General features: G+C 46.0%; 2 protein-coding genes across 15 annotated transcripts in view; one reads left to right on the top strand and one right to left on the bottom strand.

Annotated features, from left to right (window-relative positions):
* ARHGEF1 (Rho guanine nucleotide exchange factor 1) overlaps positions 1–25997 on the bottom strand; it is a 185704-nt gene that overhangs the window by 88731 nt on the left and 70976 nt on the right. For 6 of the 10 annotated variants that reach the window (XM_056543764.1, XM_056543770.1, XM_056543772.1 and 3 more), the window contains exon 1: positions 25090–25227. The exons of the other annotated variants lie outside the window; for them this stretch is intronic. The gene's annotated coding sequence lies outside the window, so the exon portion shown is untranslated. Of the gene's footprint in view, positions 1–25089; positions 25228–25997 lie in introns of those variants that run through there. 10 annotated transcript variants of the gene reach the window in all.
* CD79A (CD79a molecule) overlaps positions 25397–25997 on the top strand; it is a 69711-nt gene continuing 69110 nt past the window's right edge. For 2 of the 5 annotated variants that reach the window (XM_056543781.1, XM_056543783.1), the window contains exon 1: positions 25422–25496. The gene's annotated coding sequence lies outside the window, so the exon portion shown is untranslated. Of the gene's footprint in view, positions 25497–25997 lie in introns of all 5 variants that reach the window. The other 3 variants (XM_056543779.1, XM_056543785.1, XM_056543784.1) reach the window with 3 other exon arrangements.

Genomic DNA, 25997 nt, shown 5'->3' with positions numbered 1-25997 from the left:
TCCTCACCGAGAGCAGAGGTCCCGTTCCGGCGATCGCGGTGGGTCCCAGCGGTCAGAACTCTTCCCCGTGATCAGTTACTTATCCCCTATCCTGTGGATACGGAATAAGTTTGCTTTGGTTGGAGTTCTCACTTAAATTTATTTTCTGCGCCTTGTGCAAGTTGTCACAAATCTAAACCAGCCCAGACCGGAGCATTTATTAGAAAGTTGCACATTTTGGCGCAATGGGTTAAAAAGTCACAGAGAAAACCTACAAAATGTAATTACCCTATACCAGTGTTTCCCTACCAGAGCGCCTCCCGCTGTTGCAAAACTACATTTCTAAGCATGCCCGGACAGCTGTTTTGCAACAGCTGGAGGCACCCCTGGTTGGGAAACACTGACCTATACTATATACTACTATATATAGTCCAATATGCTGGGAGTTGTAGTTTTGAAACAGCTGGAGGCACCACTGGTTGGGAAACACTGAACTATACTATACACTACTATATAGTCCAACATGCTGGGAGTTGTAGTTTTGAAACAGCTAGAGGCACCCTGGTTTGGAAACACTGAACTATACTATATAGCCCAACATGCTGTCTGGGCATGCTGGGAGTTGTAGTTTGGCAACAGCTGGAGGCACCCCTGGTTGGGAAACACTGACCTATACTTTATACTACTATATAGTCCAATATGCTGGGAGTTGTAGTTTTGAAACAGCTGGAGACACCCCTGGTTGGGAAACACTGACCTATACTTTATACTACTATATAGTACAACATGCTGGGAGTTGTAGTTTTGCAACAGCTGGAGGCACCCTGGTTGGGAAACACTGACCTATACTATATACTACTATGTAGCCTAACATGCTGGGAGTTGTAGTTTTCGTTTGGGGCAGCTGCTGAGCCACAGGCTGTATCAGGGCATGCTGGGAGTTGTAGTTAGTAACTAACTGCAACTCCCGAATTTAATTAAAAAAATATTTTTTTTTTAAAGCGATCAAAAAAAGTCACGTCAAAACAAAAATTATACTGTTAAAAACTACAGATCGGGGCGCTAAAAATAATCCCACATTCAGACTCGTATAAGGAAAAATAAAAAAGTTATAGGGGTCAGAACAGGACAAAATTTCCCCCACATATGTGTATCCTGTGATGTTACGCATCTATAATTAATTATGCAAATTTGCATGTCCGGTATTTTGTATTTATTTATTTTTGCAAGAAAGGTGGCGACCCTACCACCATGCCAATGCTGGATCCTGACCATCTTGTGCTTTCACAATACGTTTTTAAGTTGCTGAATAAAATTTTCAACAAGGGCTCCTATTCTACAAGTAGATTATAAGACAAGCATTGAGGAGGGATAGGCGGCAAACAGCGCACAGACGGGCACTATGACAGGCACACAGGTACCCACACACACGGGCACAGTGACTCACAGTCCTGCCAGCACCTCTGTCTGTTATTACAGTGTCCCGGGCCCCTCGCCATCAATACCCCATCTGTACGAGCACAAAAACCTCTCAGTGACTCAAGAGGAAAGGGAAAAGGGTAATTTAAGATGCCCAAGTTGGTATTCCACCCAGCGGCTGGTGGAAAGAGGAACACCCAGCCCCGCTTCACAGGAGACAGCTCACAGACCCTCCATTCTGTAGGCCCGGGCGGAGAGCGGCCCTGTGCTCCACAGACGGCCACTGTTATAGAGGCTGAGGTGGTGATCACATCATCTGGAAGGAGACCAACATCTGAGCACATTATTGTCCAGACAAAGACCCGGCTACCTCACCGCATACATTCCCTGTAATACAGCATGCCATTGTCCTGACACAGCTGACGGGCACACGCCAGAGCCCCCTCAACCAAGGTCAGCGAAACCTGGTAAACATTACAGAGCCGGCCCTCGAAAGTAAAAGGGAGAATCCCGGGTGAGGCCGCCGAGCCATAATACGACTCTCATAGAAGTCTATCGGGCCTAGCGTACAGCTTTACTGTATGTTCAAAAGTCATCGCTATTGTGCCATAGTACGGTGCCACAGGTCCCAGGGTCACCCTCTTCTATCTATGTCAGTGGTCTCCAAACTGTGGACCTCCAGATGTTGCAAAACTACAACTCCCATCTTGTCCAGACAGCCATTGACTTCTAAGAGACTGTTATTGTGCCATAGTACGGTGCCACAGGTCCCAGGGTCACCCACTTCTATCTATGTCAGTGGTCTCCAAACTGTGGACCTCCAGATGTTGCAAAACTACAACTACCAGAATGCCCAGACAGCCATTGACTTCTAAGAGACTGTTATTGTGCCATAGTACGGTGTCCCAGGGTCACCCTTTTCAATCTATCTCTGTGGTCTCCAAACTTTAGATCTCCAGATGTTGCAAAACTACAACTCCCAGCATGTCCCGACAGCCATTGACTTCTAAGAGACCATTATGGTGCCATAGTACGGTGCCACAGGGTCACCCTCTTCAATCTATCTCTGTGGTCTCCAAACTTTAGATATCCAGATAATGCAAAACTACAACTACCAGAATGCCCAGACAGCCATTGACTTCTAAGAGATCACTATTAGAAGTCACAGGTCCCAGAGTCACCCTCTTCTGGAGGTCCACTGTTTGGAAACCACTGAACTAGATAGAAGAGGGTGACCCTGGGACCTGTGGCACCGTACTATGGCACAAGAGCCATACAGCTTGATCAGAAAGAGCTCGATCAGTGGTGTCCAAACTGTGGACCTCGAGATGTTGCAAAACTACATGTTCCGGGCATTCTGGGAGTTGTAGTTTTGCAACATCTGGAGATCTAAAGTTTGGAGACCACAGAGATACATTGAAGAGGGTGACCCTGTGACACCGTACTATGGCACCATAATGGTCTCTTAGAAGTCAATGGCTGTCTGGACAAGCTGGAAGTTGTAGTTTTGCAACATCTGGAGGTCCACAGTTTGGAGACCACCGAGATAGATAGAAGAGGGTGACCCTAGGACCTGTGGCACCGTACTATAGCACAAGAGCAGATCGGAAAGAGCTTGATCATTGGTCTCCAAACAGTAGATCTCCAGATGTTGCAAAACTACAAACTACTACCCCAAAAATAAGAGGACACTAACCAAAACCATAATTGCAAAAAATACAAAATGAATCTTTATTGAAAAATCACAAAAATAAAAAACATAAAATTAAAATAACAATGGCTCAGTGGAGAATATCTATGGTGAACACATACTAGGGAAGGATGTAATATAATGTATGAATAAATGATTTAAACCCACACTCATGACAATGAAACAAATAAAGGTAAATAGTATAGAGTAACACAGCAGAGGGGCATAAAAACCAAAAGAACCAGTACCAGATGGGATAATAAGCCTTACCCAGGGATGTGCCAGACCCCTACATATGTTTCGCTCCGTTGAGCTTCCTTCCAAACTCCAAAAATGGGATGGACAAAATTATTGGCACGCTTTCAAAATTGTGGAAAAATAAGATTGTTTCAAGCATGTGATGTTCCTTTATACTCACCTGGGGGCAAGTAACAGATGTGGGCAATATAACAATCACACCTGAAAGCAGATAAAAAGGAGAGAAGTTCACTTAGTCTTTGCATTGTGTGTCTGTGTGTGCCACACTAAGCATGGACAACAGAAAGAGAAGAGACCTGTCTGAGGACTTGAGAACCAAAATTGTGGAAAAATATCAACAATCTCAAGGTTACAAGTCCATCTCCAGAGATCTAGATTTGCCTTTGTTCACAGTGCGCAACATAATCAAGAAGTTTTCAACCCATGGCACTGTAGATAATCTCCCTGGGCATGGACGGAAGAGAAAAATGTATGAAAGGTGTCAATGCAGGATAGTCCAGATGGTGGATAAGCAGCCCCAAACAAGTTCCAAAGATATTCAAGCTGTCCTGCAGGCTCAGGGAGCATCAGCACGAACTATCTGTCGACATTTAAATGAAATGAAACGCTATGAAGGAGACCCAGGAGGACCCCACTATGGAGGAGACACAGGAGGACCCCACTGCTGACACAGACATAAAAAAGCAAGACTACATTTTGCCAAAATGAACTTGAGTAACCAAAATCCTTCTGGGAAAACATTTTGTGGACAGATAAGACCAAGATAGAGCTTTTTGGTAAAGCACATAATTCTACTGTTTACCGAAAATGGAATGAGGCCTACAAAGAAAAGAACACAGTACGTACAGTGAAATATAGTGGAGGTCAGTGATGTTTTGGGTTGTTTTGCTGCCTCTGGCACTGGGTGCCTTGAATGTGTACAAGACATCATGAAATCTGAGGATTACCAACGGATTTTGGGTCGCACTGTACAGCCCAGTGTCAGAAAGTTGGGTTTTCATCCGAGATCTTGGGTCTTCCAGCAGGACAATGACCCCAAACATACGTCAAAAAGCCCCCAGAAATGGATGGTAACAAAGCGCTGGAGAGTTCTGAAGTGTCAGCAATGAGTCCAGATCTAAATCCCATTGAACACCTGTGGAGAGATCTTAAAATTGTTGTTGGTAAAAGGCGCCTTCCAATAAGAGAGACCTGGAGCAGTTTGTAAAGGAAGAGTGGTCCAACATTCCGGCTGAGAGGTGTAAGAAGCTTATTGATGGTTATAGGAAGAGTGGTCCAACATTCCGGCTGAGAGGTGTAAGAAGCTTATTAATGGTTATAGCAAGACACTGATTTCAGTTATTTTTTTCCAAAGGGTGTGCAACCAAATATTAAGTTAAGGGTGCCAATAATTTTGTCCAGCCCCTTTTTGGAGTTTGGTGACATTATGTCCAATTAGCTTTTTTTCCTCCATTTTTTGGTTTCGTTCCAATACACACAAAGGGAATAAACATGTGTATAACAAAACATGTGTTACTGCAATCCTTTTCTGTGAGAAATACTTCATTTACGGCCATAACTGTACAACAATTCCCTAATATACTTGTCTTATCAAAATGACTTCCTTTATGGCTGTCCCCTGCCTGCCCCTCCTGTAGAATATATAACACGCACTTGACATGGAGCCCTATCTATAGTGACAGGCAGCAGCGCTCCGCAGCCAGAAAGTGAAAGTCCTTATCTGCTGTCACTTCCCTCCATACTAGTCCCCCTCCCTCCACCTTACACAGACAGTAATCTTTATTTCTAAGTAATACGGCCATATCCTATCTTCTCTGCACTCTGTATATACCCATGCAAGAAATATAAAGGTCAACCCCCTTAAAAATTAGAAACCAAACGCCAGCTCCAGTGTTTTACAGCAACAGTAAAGCGAGACCATCGGAGGGATGCACAAAGATGTTGCCCCCTTCTAGGGCTACTTCCTTAGGCACAGTTTATACTGCATTTTGGTTATCGCTAGACGTATCCGTGGGCCTCCCGCCAAAACAGGACGCCTATGTATACGGTAAACGGAGAGCAGCGGGCGCCATTCATTTCCAAGACCCAAATGTAGTCACCGAGCAATTCTGTTTGGAACGTATGGGCTATTTTAGGCAGACTGCATTGTCCAGTCCCCTTAAAATAGCACATACATCCTGAACGGAATCATTAGGCAATCTTATTCGGGGCGTTAAGATGAAAGACTAAGTTTGACGCCATGAGATTGGGGAGGTTTGGTTGCTTTCTTTGCAAAAATGGCGCTCCACCTCTCCACCGACGATGTCTGGTATTGAAGCTCAGCTCCACTGAAGTGAATGGGGCTTAGCTGCAATGCCTTATCCAACCTGTAACCAGGTGTGGTGCTGTTTTTCGTAACATATCAGCCATGTTTTTTTTTCTAATTCTTAACACTTTGGGGAGAGATTTATCAAAACCTGTCCAGAGGAAAGTTGCAGAGTTGCCCATAGCAACCAATCAGATCGCTTCTTTCATTTCTCAGTGAATCTGATTGGTTGCTATGGGCAACTGGGCAACTTTTCCTCTAGACAGGTTTTGATAAATCTCCCCCTTTTTAGGCTGTGTTCACACAGTGTTTTTGGTATTTGAACAAGCGATTTCTGTCTTATTTGGGGAACGGGTTCACGCGTTCACCAATGGACACAAGCAAACAAGTTCCACAGGGTGTGAAGGTGAGGTGTATGGGGCAGATGGTATAGCCCAAGGGCAGATGGTATTAACCACTAAATGTTCATGACGCCAGGGCGTGGTTTTCCCGGTAACCATCCAGCACCGCTATCCCTAGGTTAGACAGGGCAATAATAGTCCAAGACCAGGTCAGGGTTAACGGTAGCTTTACTGAGGTAGACAGATGGAAATAGTCTTTACAGCTGGGCCAGGATCTCAGAGAGGTGGCCAGTAACACAGAAGGACCACGCAGGTTGCTGGGACTTGTAGTGACTTTGACAGACTTTAGTTCAGCCACTCTGACTATAATAGACTTGACTTGACTGTAGGTAGTGACAGCAGACAGAGATGACTTGACTTACTGACAGGTGGCTGTAGGTTAGGCTTGAGGCCTCCAGACGTGCTGGACACTGGCTCTGAGACGTCTGGTCTTTACTGTGCCTCAGGATCTAAGAAGAGATTGTAATGGCTGCCCCTCTTATAAAGGGGGGGCTGAGCCTGAAGCCCATAGGTCAAGCTGCAGGTCACCTGGTTAGCTGGTGCTCTCTGGGTAACAAACATCATGTGAACACATTATCATGTGACTAACTCAAAGGTCCTTAAAGGAGTAGTCCAGTGGTGACCCAGTGGTGAACAAATTATCCCCTATCCTAAGGATAGGGGATAAGTTTGAGATCGTGGGGGGTCCGACCGCTGGGGCCCCCTGCGATCTCCTGTACGGAGCCCCGACAGCCCCCGGGAAGGGGGCGTGTCGACCTCCGCACGAAGCGGCGGCTGACACGCCCCCTCAATACAACTCTATGGCAGAGCCGAAGCGCTGCCTTCAGCAATCTCCGGCTCTGCCGCGGGGGTCGACACCCGCTATCTGGCTGGAGAGCCTGGCCCCCGTACAGAGAGATCGCAGGGGGCCCCAGCGGTCAGACCCCCCACGATCTCAAACTTATCCCCTATCCTTAGGATAGGGGATAAGTTTTTCACCACTGGACTACCCCTTTAAAAGGTCCTTTATACATAACACTATACATAATATATATTACTATGGGGGAGACACTGCAGGAGAGCCCCTAGGACACAGAGGGACTCAACCTCACAGGGCCTAAGCACTGTACGGGACTATATCCCGTACTAGGACATCACACATTGTTGGCCGAAGCAGTCTTTTTCTGACAGGACTGGCCAACCAGTGTGCCTCCAGCTGTTGCAAAACTACAACTCCCAGCATGCCCAGACAGCCTTCGGCTGTCTGGGCATGCTGGGGAGTTGTAGTTTTGCAACAGCTGGAGGCCGGCTGGGTGGGAAGCGCTGATCTCATGTGTACGGCTAGCACAATATGCAAGGAAATTGCACACACAGCAGTGTCCGATACGTTACTGAGTCTGCAAAGCAAACTCAGACACACACACGGGTGAGGCCTAGAGAGGGAGTTACACGCCGCGCCAATATTTATCAGGAAAATACCAGGAAGCCGAGACCTTTAACAATATCAGGAGGTGGCCAAGGCCAAACAACTACTTTACTCCGCAGAGAACAATTGTCCCTTCTGCACATGGCAACGCACATCCAGAGCAGCTGACTGCACCGCCCCAACAGCAGAACGTTAAGGGGGTTCCCGGAGCCTTTCAAAAAGAAAAAAAAAAACATATATATATATATATATATATATATACACACAAAAAAAATTGCGCAGGTGGGGGGTGTACCATAAAATAACAAAAGAATCCTAACAATGCCCCAAAGCTCAGGGGCTTCCAAACTGTTGTTACTTTGTTGCAGCAATGACACGCCCGTCTACCTATGTGACCACTGCATCCATATGTACAGCTCGAGACCGATAAGGATCAAGATTTGCTGCAGCGGGTACATCGGTACACCGTCATGATGTTATTATTACTGCAGGATGCCGCAGGAGCCAGAAGTAGCGCGGACCCCGGGAACAGGTAATTATAAAAGCGGGGATGGGGGAGGCAATAGGGCAGCGGCGGCGGTCTCTGGCTGGGGCGGTGCGGTGGCGGGGCATTATTACCGATAATGTCCAAATTCGTGAATATCGGAAGATAATATTGGCCAAACCGATAATCGGTACAGAAAGCTAAACAGATTTGTAAATTACTTCTTTTAAAAAATCTTAATCCTTCCAGTACTTATCAGCTGCTGTATGATCCACAGGAAGTTTTTTTCTTTTTGAATTTTCAATCTGTCTGACCACAGTGCTCTCTGCTGACATCTCTGTCCATTTTCAGAATTGTCCAGTGCAGGAGCAAATCCCCATAGCAAACCTCTCCTGCTCTGGACAGTTCCTAAAATGGACAGAGGTGTCAGCAGAGAGCACTGTGGTCAGGCAGAAAGGAAATTCAAAAAGAGCATACAGGAGCTGATAAGTACTGGAAGGATTAAGATTTTTAATAGAAGCAATTTACAAATCTGTTTAACTTTCTGGCACCAGTTGATTTAAAATAAAAAAAAAATGTTTTCCAGTAGAGTACCCCTTTAAGCTAATATTTTCAGATCTTAGTTTTGAGATGTTCACTTAGCGGATTTTGATGGACGCAAAATTTTCAGGCCGACACTTTGCAGACAGCAGGCGCCGACAGAACATGACAGCGCTAGGACCGCTCAGAAATGCGCTGCCTCTATAGACTACATTGCATTTCCAATCCGATTCTGCAGAAAGAATAGACTTTTTTTTTTTTTTTTAAACAAACGCATAGTGGAGGAGGTTTGTTACAGTGTGTCACCCCAGTAGTAAAGAGATTACATGAGGAGGAGGTTTATTACAGTGTGTCACCCCAGTAGTAAGGAGATTACATGAGGAGGAGGTTGTTACAGTGTGTCACCCCAGTAGTAAGGAGATTGCATGAGGAGGAGGTTTGTTACAGTGTGTCACCCCAGTAGTAAGGAGATTACCTGAGGAGGAGGTTGTTACAGTGTGTCACCCCAGTAGTAAGGAGATTATATGAGGAGTAGGTTTGTTACATTGTGTCATTCCAGTAGTAAGGAGATGACATGAGGAAGAGGTTTGTTACAGTGTGTCACCCCAGTAGTAAGGTGAAAACATGAGGAGGGGGTTTGTTACAGTGTATCACCCCAGTAGTAAGGAGATTACATGAGGAGGGGGTTTGTCACAGTGCATCACCCCAAAAGTAAAGAGATTACATGAGGAGGAGGTTTGTTACAGTGTGCCCCCCCTCCCAGTAGTAAGGTGATTACATGAGGAGGAGGTTTGTTACAGTGTGTCATCCCAGTAGTAAGGAGATTACATGAGGAGGAGGAGGTTTGTTACAGTGTGTCATCCCAGTAGTAAGTAGATTACATGAGGAGGAAGGAGGTTTGTTACAGTGTGTCATCCCAGTAGTAAGGAGATTACATGAGGAGGTGGTTTGTTACAGTGTCACCCCAGTAGTAAGGATATTACATGAGGAGGTGGTTTGTTACAGTGTGTCACCCCAGTAGTAAGGTGATTACATGAGGAGGAAGTTTGTTGCAGTGTGTCACCCCAGTAGTAAGGAGATTACTAGAGATGAGCGAATTTACAGTAAATTCGATTCGTCACAAACTTCTCGGCTCGGCAGTTGATGACTTATCCTGCATAAATTAGTTCAGCTTTCAGGTGCTCCGGTGGGCTGGAAAAGGTGGATACAGTCCTAGGAGACTCTTTCCTTCGGGTGTCCAGGCATGCTGGAAGTTGTAGTTTTGCAACAGCTGGAGGCACACAGGTTGGGAAACACGAGTCTAAAGGCCTGAAAACCCTGCAGCTGAAGACCTGTGACAATTGTATCCAGTTCTTGCCGCTCCTACCAACACAGCAGCACAGATTGCTTTCCTAAGCTGGTAGTCTGTTACAATGTACCTGTGCAAGTCAAAACATCTGAGCCTGCAGTGTGTTCAGGTCCCCAAAGGAATGTGAACAGGGAACAAGGCCTTACACGTCAGAGAACTGCAAACTAATATGTTCAGTGAGCGATTTCGCGACCTTAAAGGGGTACTCAGGTGGAAAACTTTTTTTTTTTTTTAAATCAACTGGTGCCAGAAAGTTGAACAGATTTGTAAATGACTTCTATTAAAAAATCTTAATCTTTCCAGTACTTAGCTGCTGTATACTACAGAGGAAGTTCTTTTCTTTTTGACTTTCTGGCACCAGTTGATTTAAAAAAAAAAAAAGTTTTCCACCGGAATACCCCTTTAAACAGATTTGTAAATTACTTCTATTAAAAATCTTAATCCTTCCATTACTAATCAGCTGCTGTATACTACAGAGAAAGTTCTTTTCTTTTTGAATTTCTTTTCTGCCTGACCACAGTGCTCTCTGCTGACACCTCTGTTCATGTCAGGAACTGTCCTGAGCAGGAGAGGTTTGCTATGGGGATTTGCAACTGCTCCGGACAGTTCCTAACATGGACAGAGGTGTCAGCAGAGAGCACCGTGGTCAGGCAGAGAAAAAAATCTAAAAGAAAAGAACTTTCTCTGTAGTATACAGTAGCTGATAAGTAATGGAAGGATTAAGATTTTTCATAGAAGTAATTTACAAATCTGTTTAAAGGGGTACTCCGGTGGCAAACTTTTTTTTTAAATCAACTGGTGCCAGAAAGTTAAACAGATTTGTAAATGACTTGTATTAAAAAATCGTAATCCTTTCAGTACTTATTAGCTGCTGAATACTACAGAGGAAATTATTTTCTTTTTGGAACACAGAGCTCTCTGCTGACATCACGAGCACAGTGCTCTCTGCTGACACATCTGTCCATTTTAGGAACTGTCCAGAGCAGCATATGTTTGCTATGGGGATTTTCTCCTACTCTGGACAGTTCTTAAAATGGACAGAGATGTCAGCAGAGAGCACTGTGGTCATGATGTCAGCAGAGAGCTCTGTGTTCCAAAAAGAAAATAATTTCCTCTGTAGTACTCAGCAGCTAATAATTACTGGAAGGATTAAGATTTTTTTTAATAGAAGTAATTTACAAATCTGTTTAACTTTCTGGCACCAGTTGATAAAAAAAAAAAAAAAAAAAAAATAGTTTTCCACTGGAGTACCCCTTTAAAAAAACAAAAGGTGTCAAGAGGAGTCAAATGTCAAACTTAAGAGAATGGGTTGTGGTACTGTGACCTGCAAGAACCAAGCGCTGATGATGGGAGTTGCACTATGAAGACTGGAGACATCCAATATGGCAGTGTTCTCCAAACGGTGGCAGAACTACAACCCCCAGCATGCCCAGACAGTGGTTGCCACTGCTTGAAGATGTTTCTTGCCGGTTCCTTTCCTCCTTCCTCAGTTTAGTTGCAGTCCCATTAAAGTCTATGGAAGGTTATGTGACCATCATTCAATTTTTGGCACGTGCCCTTCACTTTCATAGGGTGCCATTGACAAGCCTCGGCCTATATTAGTGCAGCAGTGACAAAAGGGGCCTTATGACAGACACATGACCCCCCCCCCCCCCCAGTGTGAACGGCCGCATTAGAGAGAAACCCCTCGTAAATGTCTTCGCGTACAAAGCCGCTCTTCTAGGACAGGCCGCTCCTTCATCATGAAGCTTTTGTATATGGAAAATATGACAAATTCTAAATGGGACTAGGAGAAAAGTAAGAAGCTACTGGAATATTTTCTACATAAGAGTCTATATATACAGTGAATACCACAGCCGCAGACACCCGCTTACTGGCAGGGAGCTTAGAGGGAGATTCCTGTACCGCAGCATTTTTTCTACCTGTAGCTTTCCAGCTATTCTACAACTCCCAGCAGTGCAACAGGCGGCCATGGTTTCGAACTGGCAGGACAGGTTGATTATCTAATGCAGTGTTTCCCAACCAGGGTGCCTCCAGCTGTTGCAAAACTGCAACTCCCAGCATGCCCAGACACCCAAATTGTAGTTTGAGGCACACAGCTGGAGGCACACTGGTTGGGAAACCCTGATTTTTAGGTAAATAGGGGTGTCCTGACCATTTCTCTATGACAGATGAGGCCTGTCCGGTCTTGCAACAGCTGGAGGCACATTGGTTGGGAAACACTGATCTAAATTTATATAAGGGTGTCCCAACTATTTGTCAATGACAGATAATGGCTGTCCGTGCATGCTGGGATTTGTAGTTTGGCAACAACTGGAGGCCGATCTAATGTATATGGGGGGGGGGGACTTTTCCTCTATTACAGATTATGGCAGTCTGGGCATGCTGGGAGTTGTAGTTTGGCAACAGCTGGAGGCCGATCTAATGTATATGGGGGGGGGGGGGAGACTTTTCCTCTATTACAGATAATGGCTGTCCGTGCATGCTGGGATTTGTAGTTTGGCAACAGCTGGCAGCCGATCTAATGTATATGGGGGGGGGGGGGCACTTTTCCTCTATTACAGATTATGGCAGTCTGTGCATGCTGGGAGTTGTAGTCTTGCAACAGCTGGCGGCCGATCTAATGTATATTGAGGGGGGGGGGGGCACTTTTCCTCTATTACAGATTATGGCAGTCTGTGCATGCCGGGAGTTGTAGTCTTGCAACAGCTGGTGGCACTCTGGTTGGGAAACACTGATCTAATGCATATAGGGGTGTCCGAACTATTAATCTATAAAAGATGACGGCTGTCCGGGCATGTTGGGAGTTGTTGTTGTTGTCGAGGATGACGAAAGCTGCTATATTTAGGACAAGTTACTTACATATTATTTTTTTAATAAAAGGGAACTCCGATATAAGAATGTACCAACCAGCACCCATCATTTATCCACTGAGCGGTCGTTAGGAGTAGAGATGAGCGAACTTACAGTAAATTCGATTCGTCACGAACTTCTCGGCTCGGCAGTTGATGACTTTTCCTGCGTAAATGAGTTCAGTTTTCCGGTGCTCCGGTGGGCTGGAAAAGGTGGATACAGTCCTAAGAGACTCTTTCCTAGGAATGTATCCACCTTTTCCAGCCCACCGGAGCACCGGAAAGCTGAACTAATTTACGCAGGAAAAGTCATCAACTGCCGAGCCGAGAAGTTCGTGACGAATCGAATTTACTGTAAGTTCGCTCATCTCTAGTTAGGAGGATGTCAATAGTTATATAAGGCCTTGCTCTTATATTGGTGTCCAGCCTCTAGGACCCCCCCCCCAAATCCTAAAATGTCAGGATATGGAGAGTGTAGTGTAAATGCTGACCCTAGAGGTGTAACCTACACGAATGCAATCAGGGTCCTGATTATCACGTATAATTCTAGTAGGGCTGGGCGGTATATATACCGGTTCATACCGAATACCGAAATTTTTGTGCTGCACGATATGAATTTTAACCCGTACCGTACCGCAATACCGCACAGTATAGAGCACTGGTCTCCAACCTGCGGACCTCCAGATGTTGTAAAACTACAACTCCCAGCATGCCCGGACAGCCGTTGGCTGTCCGGGCATGCTGGGAGTTGTAGTTTTGCAACATCTGGAGGTCCGCAGGTTGGAGACCACTGCTCTATACTGTGCGGTATCCCTATGCCCGGGCTGCAAAAAATAAACAAATTAAACGTTAACTCACCTCCCGTTAGTCCGGTACCGGCCTCACTTGTTTCCTGGGGACAGGAACCTTACATGACAGTGCGCTCAACCTATCACCGGCCGAGGCAGAACATCGCTGCGGCCTTGTGATAGGCTGACGGCTGTACGACGTTCCCGTCCCCAGCGTAAGGCCGACGTAGGTGCGTTAAAGTTTATTTTGTTTACCTTTTGCAGCCCGTGCATAGTGATACCGCACAGTATAGAGTGTCAGCGCCGGCGGCCGCAACAAACAGTACGAGGAGGGCAGGGGACATGCGGGGGACATATGTGAGTATTTACTTCAATGGGGATGTGGGCCGATAATTAATACGGGGGGGGGGGGGGGATTGGGGGTCTAGGAAATACCGTTATATACCGTGGAACCGCCAAAAGTTAAAAAATACCATGATACACACATTTGGTCATACTGCCCAGCCCTAAATGCTAGTGTCTTCTTATGTGGGGGGGGGGGGGGGGGTCTTTTTTTTGGGGTCTTCACAGACACAAAGGCCTAGACCCCCTATGGTGTTAATTTATTAAAGGAGTTCTGCGGCCCCGCAGGATAGGGGATAAGTGTCTGATCGCTGGGGGTCAGAACGCTGCTGGGACTCCCCGCGATCTCCTGTACGGGGCCCTGACTCTGCCGCGACTCTCCCATGCAGGAGGAGTGTCGGCCGCAGCAAAATACCGTGGCTGACACGCCCCCTCCATGTATCTCAATGGGAGAGGCGGAGATGTAGCATTCATGCATCCCCGCCTCTCCCATAGAGCTGTATGGAGGGGAAGTGTCCTCCGTGAAGTCGATGACACGCGCATTAGCCGCGGCAATGCTGGGTCCCCGTATGGGAGATCATGGGGGGAGGGGGGGGGGTCCCAGCGGACGGACCCCCCGCGATCAGACACTTTTCCTCTAGATCCTGCTGATAGGGGATAAATGTCTAAGACTGCAGTACTCCTTTAAATATATGTGTGTCTTTTAACAAAATAATGGCTACCATATCACAAGTGATGACTGCCACAGCTGAGGGGCCACAGGCTGGGGCTGTCAGAGCATGATAGGAGTTGTAGTTTTGCTGTCAAGGCAAGATGGGAGCTGTATTTTGCAACAGCTAGACAGCCGCAGGTTGAAAAACACTGCTTTAAAGGGGTACTCCGATGGAAAACTTTTTTTATTTTATTTATTTTTTTAAATCAACTGGTGCCAGAAAGTTACAGATTTATACATCACTTCTATAAAAAAAAAAAATCTTAATCCTTCCAGCACTTATTAGCTGCTGAATACTACAGAGGAAATTCTTTTCTTTTTGGAACACAGTGCTCTCTGCTGACATCACGACCACAGTGCTCTCTGCTGACACCTCTGTCCATTTTAAGAACTGTCCAGAGTAGGAGAAAATCCCCCATATGCTGCTCTGGACAGTTCCTAAAATGGACAGAGATGTCAGCAGAGAGCACTGTGCTCGTGATGTTAGCAGAGAGCACTGTTTTCCGAAAAGAATAGAATTTCCTCTGTAGTATTCAGCAGCTAATAAATACTGGAAGGATTAAGATTTTTTTTTAATAGAAGTCATTTAGAAGTCTGTTTAACTTTCTGGCACCAGCTTTTTAAATGAACTGGTGCCAGAAAGTTAAACAGATTGTAAATTACTTCTATTAAAAAATCTTAATCCTTCCAGTACTTTTTAGCAGCTGTATGCTACAGAGGGAAAGTGTTGTCCACAGTGCTCTCTGCTGACACCTGATGGCTCTATCAGGAACTGTCCAGAGCAGGAGAAAATACCCATAGCAAACCTATGCTACACTGGACAGTTCCTGATACGGACAGAGGTGTCAGCAGAGAGCACTGTGGACAATTCAAAAAATAAAGAATTTCCTCTGTAGCATACAGCTGCTAAAAAGTACTAAAAGGATTAAGATTTTTTTATAAAAGTAATTTAATAATCTGTTTAACTTTTTAAGAAAAGTCATTTACTAATCGGTTTAACTTTCTGGCACCAGTTCATTTAAAAAAATAAAAAGTTTTCCACCGGAGTACCCCTTTAAGGGCTGTCATTTGGAAAATGAAAACAAATAATGGTGTCGCCCTCCAGATGTCACCGGGATCCACACCAAAGGCTTCTTCCAGTGTCACAACAATCGAAGAAGAGTCATCTAATAGTTACGGAAAATCCTGTCCTGGTCCAACCGGTTGCCGATTCTGCAGTCTACAGAGTCCCAAATAGTATTGTGGGATATGAAGCACCGGGGGACAGAATCAGGTCCTAAGTGTCATATACTGTACCTCCCCTAGCCATATTAGGATTTCGGATATCCTTTCCTAAACTAGGTGTCCATTTCGTCTGATGTTTGTTTGTCCTACAAGTTTCTCAGAAACGGCGCCAAAACGGTCCATAAATTGGATTGTAACCACTCTTCATAATAGTGAATAGTGACCTGCAATACCATACACAGCCTATGAATAGATGGGGCACCCTTTTTATTTTTTAAAGGCCTCTGTTGGGCCCTATTTTGGTTTCACGTGTCGAGTCCCCCTTTACAATGCCGAATTCTTCATAATAAGTGTGTGGGCGGATAAGGTGGTTAGGCCTGATCTTCAGCGCGGCCAAACATGAAAGGAAACACTTCATTGTATTGTGATCAAAGCAGATAAGGCGCCTGATGGGCTTCTATATTGAGGCTGCAATTCACTTTATAGATGGGGAAACAGCTGTTGCAAAACTACAACTCCCAACATGCCCGGACAGCCAAAGGCTGTCCGGGCATGCTGGGAGTTGTAGTTTTGCTAGCTGGATTGGTTGGGAAACACTGCCCTATACAAAGTGTTATTGGATATCACACAATGGTGATTACTATTATTATTAATTATTATTATTATTATTATTATTATTATTATTATTATTAAATCATTATTTAATAATTTAATCACTATTATTTCATGATTTAATTATAATTATTTAATTAATTACAATTATTTAATTAATTATTATTTTTATTTATTATTTTTATTATTATTATTAATAATAATAATAATAATAATAATAATAAAAATATTATTATTATTATTATTACTTCATGGTGGTGCAGCCCCCCTAAACTTTATATATATATATATATATATATATATATATATATATATATATATAACCTTATATATAGGGGAGGTTTCTCTAAAAATGAAAGACGCCATCTGATTGGCTGCTATGGGCAACTGCACCACTTTTCAGTCAGTTTACACCGAGGACCTGCCATCTTCTGCTTGGACCAGAAATGATCCGGACTCGCGTTTGTAGCACAGTCCACAGGTATATCCAGCTCACCCCTAATAGGTTGCCACTCACGCGCTACGGACTCAGCCCGGACTAGGCTGGTAATGCAGGTAATATTTATTCTGACACGGCAGTACAGGTAAAAGAACAGCAGTGACGCGTTTCGACCGTTTAAGCGTTCTTAGTCATACTGGCATCATGCTGGACTCGCGTTTGTGTCTGCAACACATCTGGGGACATAAGCCGATTGACAGATGGGATTTCTTTGGCGGATTCTGTCACAATATTGAACATGTTTAATCTTCCATCGAAATGCAGATCCTCCGGAACGTTTCGACACGTCAACCGCGCAGCAGAAACTAAGCAGTAAAATCAATTTGGGGGCTGCTGCATGCGGAATCCGGTAGTGTGAACAAGCCCTGTGTATTCATCAGACAGGGTCTACATGGCGGTCGATGTACATTATGGCAGTCAGGAATATAAGGAATCTTAGATCTTTGCCATTTAAAGGGGTACTCTGGTTAGGTAAAATGTATCCCCTTTCCACAAAATAGGGGATAAGTGTCATCACTGCCCCCCTGTGATCTCCAGAAAGGGGTTGTCTCTTACCTCGGAGCGTTCGGCCCCCACCTTCCGAGTAGGGTTGCCACCTTTCTTGCCAAAAAAATACTGGCCATGCTAATTTGCATAATCAATGATATATGCGTGACATCACAGGATACACATATGCGGGGGAAATGTTGTCCTATTCTGACCCCTATAACTTTCTTATTTCTCCTTATATTGGCTCCTTTTTTGCGCCCCAATCTGTAGGTTTTTAACAGGACCATTTGTTTTGATGTGACTTTTTGATCGCTTTCTTTTTTTTTAAAGTAAATTCGGGAGCTGCAGTTAGTTACTAACTACAACTCCCAGCATGCACTGATACAGCCTGTGGCTCAGCTTTCCCAACCAGAGGTGCCTCCAGCTGTTGCAAAACTACAACTCCCAGCATGATGGACTATATAGTAGTATATAATATAGGTCAGTGTTTACCAACATGGGGTGCCTCCAGCTGTTGCAAAACTACAACTCTCAGCATGTTGGACTATATAGTAGTATATAGCACAGGTGAATGTTTCCCAACCAGTGGTGCCTCCAGCTGTTGCAAAACTACAACTCTCAGCATGTTGGACTATATAGTAGTATATAGCACAGGTGAATGTTTCCCAACCAGTGGTGCCTCCAGCTGTTGCAAAACTACAACTCCCAGCATGTTGGACTATATAGTAGTATATAGTATAGGTCAGTGTTTTCAAACCAGGGGTGCCTCCAGCTGTTACAAAACTACAACTCCCAGCATGTTGGACTATATAGTAGTATATAGTGTAGGTCAGTGTTTTCCAACCAGGGGTGCCTCCAGCTGTTACAAAACTACAACTCCCAGCATGTTGGACTATATAGTAGTATATAGTGTAGGTCAGTGTTTTCCAACACAGGGGTGCCTCCAGCTGATGCAAAACTACAACTCCCAGCATGCCCAGACAGCCTTTGGCTGTCTGGGCATGCTGGGAGTTGTAGTTTTGCAACAGCTGGAGGCGCTCTGGTTGGGAAACACTGGTATATTATACAGTGCAACATTTCGGGAGTTGGAAGATTGGTTGGATAAATACAGACCATTGCATTGCCGGTATTTTTAATATAAAAGTATCGGCAGGGTGGCGAAATACGGGCCAGGTGGCAACCCTACTTCCGAGACAAACCTCAGCCGGTGATTGGCGGCGCAGACCGTCTCTCCAGATATTAGTTTGTCTTGGATAGTGGGAGTCGGAGCGCTCTGCGGTAAGAGACAGGCCCCTTTTAAAGATCGTGGAGGGTCCCAGCGGTCAGATCCCCCCCCCCCATGATCAGACACTTTAGGGGATAAGTTTTACATAACCATTAGACAGCGGACAGACGAACGTGATTTCAGCCAACAGCTATTTCTTGTATGTACGTGTACGGAATGGGGAGACCGTAGTAACGCGCTCATTGTGCTGCATCTTCCTGTCGTTCAAAGGCTCAAAACAGAGGCGACCCACAAGGACGTCACCACTGCGGACAACAATCGGGGTATTGCGTGCCATCATTTTCCCCCATAAAAAGCGTGAAAAACCTGCGACGCAACACAGCAAAAAAAACTGAGAGGAGCAACAGAAATTCCTATAAGTCCAATACTATAACATCTGGCAAATACAATAAACACGGGAAAGAAAAATAGTACGAGCAAATGTACCATAAGGGCCTAATAAAGGTGGATGGAAATATTCAGTCCATCATTTAAGCCGCATCGTATCATTTTACCAGAATACATGGAAGTGTGGCCAACTCACTGGAAAAATTGACCGCTGTATTAAAAAAAAAAAAAAAAAAAAACATTTAAAAAAAAAAAAAAGTACGAAGGACGTATAAAACCAGCCGAGTATAAAAATGATTCTATAGAAATTGAGGTACTGGGCTATCCAGATACACATCATGGCGTCTCGATAGCAGTTTCCTAAATGTCAGAAATACAAAATTTGGTTATAGGGAGGACATCCGTCCTTGCTGTTGTGTGAAGGGGTTAATAGCGGATTCCCCAACCGTTGTGTAAACCAGCTGGGTCAGCTTCGCACTCCGGTGGGACTATAGAGCTTTGTGACACTCCGAACCGGAAGAGAGCGGGGGTCAATGGGGAGCAAACTCCGTCCGGACAGCAGTCTGAAGCTGCAGGCGCCGAGAAAGGACTAAAAAGTAGAAATAATGGGGGGGAGATTTATCAAAACCTGAGGAAACGTTGACCGGTTGCCCATAGCAACCAATCAGATCGCTTCTTTCATTTTTAGGGTACGTTCACACTACGGAATTCCGCACACAACGGTGTGTCCCGTTCACACTGCAGAATTTCAGCGGTGTAGTTACAATTCCGCCGCTGAAACTGTTCCGCACAAAGAAGGAACATGTTCGTTCTTTGCGCGGATTCCGTGAGCACTGCATAGCCGTCAATGGTGACGGCTCAGTGCCCCGCGGCCCTAGCGCAGAAGTATTTTCGGCGGCGGCCGCCAGACGGAATCTCTGCTCGCTGAATTCAGCGAGCGGAGATTCCGCAGTGTGAACGCACCCTTAGGGTACGTTCACACGCGCGGATTTTCAGCGTATTTTACGCTGCGGATCCGCTAGTGAAGGCCCCGCTCTATGCCGGCTTTAGATGTGCCTGCTCGCAGTGGCAATACGCCGCTACCAGCAGGCACACTGCGATGTGAGTCGCAGTATACTCGCACATCGCGGGAGCTCTCTGCCTAGCTCAGAGCAGGGAGAGCGGCCGCCATGTGCGAGTACGCCGCGCACATCGCTGCAGTGTGTCTGCTGGTAGCGGCGTAATTGCTGCTACCAGCAGGCACATGTAAAGACAGCATAGAGCGGGGCCTTCACCAGCGGATCCGCAGCTAAATACGCGCGTGTGAACGTACCCTTAAAAAGGCCTGTGAAAAGTGAAAGAAGCGATCTGATTGGTTGCTATGGGCAACTGGGCAAGTTTTCCTCTGAACAGGTTTTGATAAATCTCCCCCAAAGTGTACTTGTCACTTTAAAAAAAACTTTTCACATATATAAAAGAAAAGTCTAAAATTTTGATCGGTCAGGGTCTGAATTGTCAGACCCCAACCAATCGCTAAAATAAGCCGGGAGAGAAGTACACGGCTGACTGAGACAATCTCATAGACCAGTGGTCCTCAACCTGCGGACCTCCAGATGTTGCAAAACTACAACTCCCAGCATGCCCGGACAGCCAACGGCTGTCCGGGCATGCTGGGAGCTGTAGTTTTGCAACATCTGGAGGTCCGCAGGTTGGAGACCACTGTCATAGACTAAGGTAAATTTGTCTCACTTAGCATGCTCTTCTCTTGCTCATTCTAGTGATCGGTTAGGGTCTGAACACTCAGACCCCGACCGATCAAAACTTATGACATGTTTCTACAACATATCAAAATGTTTTAAAGCGACAGCGTTCATTTAAGAGAAAATGGTCATCCTGTTCATCAACACTAAACCCAATACACTTGGTTATAGTGTGACTGAACAGGAGTCAGATGAGGGGTCACTGAATAAAATATGTACCTTAGGTCCACTGAGTCGGTGCATGTGCACCCGTGACCAGTGACTCCACGTCACAAGGACATGGGGCCACAGACAATGAAGATGCAAACTGAGCCGACGGGGCCCGCCTCCAGCGCACAATTCAGAGAAGATAGAAGCAGATCTTCGTGGGACATTTCTTCAGACTTTAGTCAGTGACCCCCTCATCGACTCCTGTTCATCCACACTATTGCCCAGTGTATTGGGTTTAGTGTGGGTGAACAGGATGACTGTTTTCCTTTAAAGGGGTACTCCGGCGCTTAGACATCATATTCCCTATCCAAAGGATAGGGGATAAGATGCCTGATCGCGGGGGTCCCGCCGCTGGGGACCCCCGTGATCTTGCACACCGCCCCCCCCGTTAAAATCAGTCCCCGGAGCGTGTCGATCACGGGGTGGAGTATTGTGACGTCACGGCTCCGCCGTGTGACATCACGCTCCGCCCCCTCAATGCAAGCCTATGGGATGGGGCGTGACACGCCCCCTCCCATAGACTTGCATTGAGGGGCGGGGCGTGACGTCACACGGGGGGGGGGGTGGAGTCACAGTCTCACGTCACCGTGGTCAGGAGCCAAAGCCTCCAGCGTTTCCGGAAGCCGCAACAGGTGGATCCTGCAGCAGAGATCCCGGGGGTCCCCAGCGGCGGGACCCCCGCGATCTGACATCTCATCCCCTATCCTTTGGATAGGGGATAAGATGTCTAGGGGCGGAGTACCACTTTAAGAGACAAGATGACTGTATGACGTGGGTGCAGGAAGAACATGGAATGATATAAGTGCTTACCCTTACCTCAGGGTTCCTACTCGTACTATGTGCCCAAACGGGCTCCATGTCAAAACAGTCTGACTGGTTAACTGGCATGTGGGTACAAGAGAGATCCTATACAACCTCATAAAGATATTCAAAATCCATACTGCTATGAGGTAGCCATTCCCCAGATTTATTTGTTGACAGATCCAACCAGCTTTGGTGAGATTTGCCAACAAACCCCAAACTGGTCGTACACATAAGACAGACGTCAGTCAAAACACTATTTCCCATCTAGTCCATAAATAAGCACAGTCAGCTCGGCCGATTGTGCATGTTTAGTCCAATGGGAAAAAGGAGATAAGGAGTTGCCAGACACATCAGGTGACGGCTTACGTCCTGGCCCAACAAGGAATCAGAGGAGTTGAAAGTGGTCAGAGCCGGTCAGCAGGCCCCCCCATACACATTAGATTACTGAGTCATCCAAACGTAATGGGATTTACCAATTTTCCTGTATAGCACGTTTTACACTATGCTTCTGTATTACAGGTACATGTCCTAGCCCAAGCACAGGTCTGATGGCCCAAACCGACAGCTGTCAGGTCATTGGGCTGGTGGCCAGGCCTGTCTTGTTACCATAATTTGGATGCAAAAATGTGTCAGTATTATGCTAGTGTGAAACTGGCCTAGTGTGATTGGGAAGCTTCAGACGGAGTATTTCTAAGTACGTATTAGAGCCGCAAGTCCCGACGGCTTTTCTAATGGACTGAACACATCATACGGCCTTGCCTTAGTCCAACTGTAAATGGAGTTGCAGACTCTGTGCAGGACCTTAATGCGGAGAATACCAAATAATTTCACAGTAGAGGAATCGGTATGGTATAGGTAGTACGAATGGGTTAATACCTAGTACTAGCAGAAGGGAGGTGTAGGCCGAATGGTTGCACCAACAGCAGATGACTTGTGGGCAACGTGACACAGTTATGATCAGAACCAAAGATGGGGCATTGATTGGGTTAGGACACAGCAGTCACTAGGGGTTATATGACAGGTCGTATCAATTTACCTCTAAACATGGGAACTGTTGCAAAACTACAACCCCCAGGCATGCTCAGAGCTGTAGTTTTGCAACAGCTGTAGAGCCACAGATTGGGAAACACTGGTGTAAAGTATGGGGGGGGGGGGACGACTTTAATGGTGGAATGAATCTCGACAGGTAAAATCGTGTAATGTCACACCACATGGGCACAACATTACACTATTGCCACGGCAGGACTAAAAGAAGTCAATGCAAATCCTAAACGGATGTGATGTATATATAGTGCCCATTGCCCATGTGGTGCTATGTACAGTTTAACCCTACTGAGCACTAACTACAGCAGCTAAATAGCTGGGCAGGTACATTGTACACAGTGCACTGTATCTAACCAATTCACAAAATGTTATTTCTATGATCAACCACCCTAAAGGAAGCAAGTGCTAGGCTGTATGAAGAGAACAAATGTAAAGAAGGAAATAGGGGACGATACGCCAACGTACGCCGCAGGAAGTGGAGGTGTAGAGACAGACACCAGGCAGAATGACTGACAAAACCGTACAGAAACACCTAACGCCACCCGACTACAGGGGCAGATGCCAACATCACCATTCACAGACACAGGATCACTTGGGAAAGTTACTCTGCAAAGATCCATGTGGTGCCATGTAAACGTTCAACCCTGCAGCCAAATATCCAGGCAGGTACACGGTATACGGTTGACCGTTCACCTGAAAGGAAGCAAGTGCCAGGCGGTATAAAGAATATATATGTATAAAAAGGAAATATGAGGTGATAAACCAACATATACCAGAGGAAGTGACTGAGAGGAGGCGTAGTGACTGACAGGAGAAACAATACTTACCCAATGCCACCCAGCTATAGGGGCAGATGCCAACATCAACATTCACAGACACCGGATCACTTGGGAAAGTTACTCTGCAAAGATCCATGTGGTGCCATGTAAACGTTCAACCCTGCAGCCAAATATCCAGGCAGGTACACGGTATACGGTTGATCGTCCACTTGAAAGGAAGCAAGTGCCAGGCGGTATAAAGAATATAAATGTATATAAAGGAAATATGAGGTGATAAACCAACATATACCAGAGGAAGTGACAGAGAGGAGGCGTAGTGCCTGACAGGAGAAACAATACTTACCCAATGCCACCCAGCTATAGGGGCAGATGCCAACATCAACATTCACAGACACCGGATCTATCGGGAAAGTTACTCAACAAAAAGTGCAAAGTCTCTTTTCTCACCAAATACAATTCTGTGGCATAAACATCCAGTATACCCAGCAAAACCGATCCGACATATAGGAATCATTCAGCCGAATACTTGCCAGACCCAATTCCCCATCATTCATAGTTCACATTGCCCATGTGGTGCCATGTAATCGTTCAACCGTGCAGCCAAATATCCAGGCAGATACTCGGTATACAGTTGATCGTTCTGACTGTTCACCCGAAACAAGTGCCAGGCGGTATAAAGAATATATATGTATATAAAGGAAATATGAGGTGATAAACCAACGTATACCAGAGGAAGTGACTGAGAGAGGAGGCGTAGTGCCTGACAGGAACAATACATAACTAATGCCACCCAGCTATAGGGGCAGATGCCAACACCAACATTCACAGACACCGGATCAGTTGGGAAAGTTTCTCCACTAAAGGTGCAAAGTCTCTTTTCTCACCAAATTATAATTCTGTGGCATAAACATCCAGAATATCCCAGTGAAACCGATCCGACATATAGGAATAATTCAGCCGAATACTTGCCAGACCCAATTCACCATCATTCATAGTTCGCGTTGCCCATGTGGTGCCATGTAATCATTCAACCCTGCAGCCAAATATCCAGGCAGTTACCTTGTATATCGTTCACCGCTCTGCTACAAAAGTATCAAAACACTCACAAAGTTTCGTTTCTATGGCCAATCACCCGAAAGGAGGCAGGTACCATGCGGTATAAAGGGTATAATTGTATATAAAGAAAAAAAATATTTGGCAATCCACCAACCTATACCAAAAGGAAGTGATTGAGCGAGAGGAGGCGGTGTGACAGACACAAGACTATGGCACTGACAGAATGGGAGACAAAACAATACATAAATACCCAACGCCACCCGGCTACAGGGGCAGATGCCAACATCACCACAGACACCGGATCACTTGGGAAAGTTACTCTGCAAAGGTGCAAAGTTTCTCGCAAAGTCCAGTATATGTGGGTGAAGGCTGCAGAGGGCTCCACAGTACAACTAGGACAAAAAGTGCAACAAAAAGGTGCACTAAACAGGAAAAGAGTTGTCTATGGGGAGGGGGATTACAAAGGGGGTACTACCAGCTTGCCAGTTGCTTTCTTACCTCTACCCTGGGCACAGGGCTCCCAGCAGCTCACACTGATCCTGTGCACATGGGGGGGGGATTCGGTCTGGGGGTGTCTGGGTGAGAAAGTCCCTGCACAGAGCTCCAGTTGTCATCAAAGTAGACTGCAGAGGGGAGGGGAGGCAGGAAGGAGGACAGGGGGAGGGGGAGCTACTGGGAAAGAGAGCAGGGGAGGTGCACAGACACCAGGGAGGGGCTGCATGTACACATACAGGGTGGGGAGCACTGAGTAAGTCACTGAGAACCGGCGAAACTGGGAGGGGGCACGAGTTGCAGGAATGGTTTTCTCTTCACAGGTTGCATTTCCTACGCTGCAAGGAAGAGGAGAGTAAACCAGGAAGCACAAGATGTCTCAGTCTTCTGTCTCAGTAGATACATTGCATCAGGTACTTCCTGCTCTGCGCAGTACATAGGTCAGTGTTTCCCAACCAGGGTGCCTTCAGCTGTTGCAAAACTACAACTTCCAGCATGCCCAATAAGCCAACTAGGGTGCCTCCATCTGTTGCAAAACTACAATTCCCAGCATGCCCTGATAGCTAACCAGGGTGCCTCCAGCTGTTGCAAAACCATATCTCCTAGCATGCCTGGACAGCCAGCCAGGGTGCCTCCAGCTGTTGCAAAACTACAACTCCCAGCATGCCCTGATAGCTGACCAGGGTGCCTCCAGCTGTTGCAAAACTACAACTCCTAGCATGCTTGGACAGCCAGCCAGGGTGCCTCCAGCTGTTGCAAAACGACAACTCCCAGCATGCCCTGATAGCTGACCAGGGTGCCTCCAGCTGTTGCAAAACTACAACTCCTAGCATGCTTGGACAGCCAGCCAGGGTGCCTCCAGCTGTTGCAAAACTACAACTCCCAGCCTTCGGCTGTCCGGGCATGCTGGGAGT

Source organism: Hyla sarda, chromosome 10, assembly GCF_029499605.1.
Source record: "Hyla sarda isolate aHylSar1 chromosome 10, aHylSar1.hap1, whole genome shotgun sequence".
Taxonomy (NCBI): Eukaryota; Metazoa; Chordata; class Amphibia; order Anura; family Hylidae; genus Hyla; species Hyla sarda.
This window is presented reverse-complemented; position numbering and strand designations above follow the sequence as displayed.